The sequence below is a fragment of the Elaeis guineensis genome, chromosome 10 (assembly GCF_000442705.2).
Source record: "Elaeis guineensis isolate ETL-2024a chromosome 10, EG11, whole genome shotgun sequence".
In the NCBI taxonomy this organism is placed as follows: domain Eukaryota; kingdom Viridiplantae; phylum Streptophyta; class Magnoliopsida; order Arecales; family Arecaceae; genus Elaeis; species Elaeis guineensis.
In genome coordinates this window covers 395,035-398,061 of record NC_026002.2, presented here as the reverse complement: position 1 = coordinate 398,061, position 3,027 = coordinate 395,035, and positions in this window count along the sequence as shown.

Here is a 3,027-nt window from a genome sequence, read left to right as displayed (position 1 = left end):
TATTGAAGGGAATTGGTTTCCAGCGAAGTCTTCAAATGTATCAATGGTCTTCAATTTGCAGATGATACATTGTTATTCTGTGCAAGAGAGGTTGATAGTATTATTGTAGTTAAAGCATATTTTTTTTGCTTTTGAAAGCACCTTGGGCTTAGAATAAGCTTCCACAAGGGCTCCATTGTTTAGTTAAATATGAATGAAGCAGAGGCATCTAGATTTGCAGCCTCGATGAATTGCACTAGAAGTAATCTTCCAATCTCATACCTTGACTTGTCCTTGAATAGTAAAAAGCTTCCCAAACAATGTTGGATGCCATTATTTGAAAGAATTGGAATTAGACTTATCTCTTGAAAGGAGAACCTCTAATCTTGGGGAGGTAGATTGACTCTTATCAACTCTATTCTCTCAGCTCTACCTTCTTATGATATGCCTGTCTTCAATTTGCCCAAATGGGTCTTGAAGGGAATTGATTGGATAAGAAGGACATTCTTATGGCGAGGCAAGGAGAATATTAGCGGGTTCCACTGATTGTGTCTGTGGGTCCAAGGAGCAAGAAAGTTTGGGCATCAAGAATCTCAGTGAGACGAATCTCGCTTTGCTTGCCAAATAGGCTGGAAGTTCACTCTTTGCTTCACAAATCGTCAGTGGAACCAAGTCAAAGCAGCTTACTAGTCAAGAAGATAACTGGGCATGCGAGCAGCGAAGAATTCGAACAAATTTTCACTGGTGTGGAAAGATGTTAGCAAGCACCTCGGTGCATTTTGGAATTGTCTTTCTTTCAAATTAGGTGATGGCTCAAGCATCCATTTTTGGAAGGATGTTTGGGCAGGGCTGGTACCTCTTGCTTATCTTTTTGATGATCTTTTATCAAGAGCCCTTAAAGAGAATTGCATTGTGAAGTCCCAATGGTCATTGAGATGAATCTCTTGGAGGATTCTCAACTCAGAGGTCCCCTGGCCATTCACCAAATGGAGCAATTCGATGACCTTCCCAGACTTCTTTCGGCATTTAGGCCCGCTAGGATTGTGGATACTCCATTGTGTAGATTCTCCCAAAATCGCATCCGCATGGTTGATTCATTTTACAAATCTATCAACCATGAAGGATTGATCTGCCCCTGTCACAAGACCATTTGGAAAGCGGGAGTTCCAGAGAAAATCAAGGTTTTCCTATGGTTGGCACCAAGGAACAAATTGTACATGGGTGACATTCTTGGGAGGAAGGGGTGGAATGTTAGTTCTGCATGTGTATTGTCCCCCAGCGTTACGCAAACGGCCTCACGGTTTTGTCCCTTGCATTGGGGTCAACGCCCCGCAAAAGGCGCCTCGTGAGGGAAGGTGTGCTCGTATCCCTCTTAAGCACATGCACACACCAGAGTTGCCCGATGTGGGACTATTAAGGGAGGTCCCCCCACAGCCTGCCCACAACATGTACTTTGTGGAGCTAGAGAGGAAACTATGCTGCATCTCCTTGTCAAATGTCCATTTACCTGGAGCCTCTGGGATGCCATCAAGATCCAAGTTAATATCAGGGGTCGCCTTCAAGCTTACGTGATACGTGGACCTCATGGAGATGCTGAAAATTTCAAGCCTCAGCAAGAAGAGCTGGATATCAGTTGATGGCTGCGTGGTGCTGAGAGTTTGGCTTGAGACGAATAATATAGTTTTCTTGAGGAACAACTGTTCTATTTATGCAGCTTTGCAGAAAGCCATTTATATGTTTCAGACTTGGGAGCATTATGTTCCAGGAAAATGAAAGATGGGCACAATGCAATTAATCTGGAACGAGTTTCAGCTCCTGCTGTCAGCCTCTGGAACCTGACCTCTTCTGATGACCAACTGGACTTGTCTGACTTCTTATCAGAATGTGAAGTTTTTGTTCAGAGGGACACAGCTTAATTTTCTGTGATCTTTATGCAGCTCTCTCTCGATTTTGTTTTGATGTTTGCTCTGTTCAAAACCTCTTGTAAATACTTGTACATTGTCCTTTCTCTTGAATAAATTGTATGATAACCCGGCCCGTTGGGCCTAAAGCCCACTAAGCCCATCCAGAAAAAAAAAAAAAAAAAAAAAAAAAAGAGGGAAGAAGGCTCCCGATCGGAGTCTTCTCCTTCCCCGGTTCCGATTGGAATCGGAGACCTAGGGCCATTGAAGGATCCTAGGATGAGCCCTATAAGAACCCCCCCTCCTCTCCTCTAAGAGAGGACATAGCAATCACCAACGATTGTCGATGTTCCTCTCCGATTTTTCCGATTGAAGCCATGGCCCCTCGACTCGTGCTCGCCACGATTTCTCGCCGGTGGGGGTCATCGGAGACTGAGGTAAGTCCTTCTTCCTCTTCCTCTCTTCTCTCCCTTCTTTTCCGTACATGTGGGCACGACTGCCGGCAATAGGAGTCGTCGGATTTCATCGGAGAAGAAAGCTCTGTTCGGCCTCTCCCTTTTTTCTGATTTTTATGGCACCGACGGTCACCGCCGACCGCCGGCTTTGGCCTCTCCGAGCTCGGGAGGGTCGCCCCTTGCCGCCGGCCACCGTCGGGTGAGGTACGGTCGTGATCGGCCGGTCAAAGGCAAGGGGACCTCTAGGTCCCCTGTTTCGGCCAAAGAAGGCCACGGGAAAAAGAAAAGAAAAAGAAAAAAAAAAAAGAAAAGAAAAGAAAAAGAAAGAAAGAAAAAAAATTTATGAAAGAAAGTTTCTCTCATCTCTCTTTCTCTCTCAAGTCTAAATCATTTTTTCTCTCTCTAAAATTGAACTTTCTCTCTCTAAAAAATTTCTCTCTCTAAGAAGCCCTATGGATCTCCTATTAGGCCATCTTCTCCACTCCTAGGGACCTATGATCTTAAATCGATTTAGAGCCGAAGGGGGGGATTTATTAGACTGATCATCAAGTCGGTCATCTTCTTATATTATGTAATTTTATTAAATATATGAAATAAAATTTAATGATGATTTAATATTTTAAATAGGACTATCTGATTCATTTAAGGAAGATTAAAAAGTCTAGGACGATCGAAGTATGTAGATCTTACGC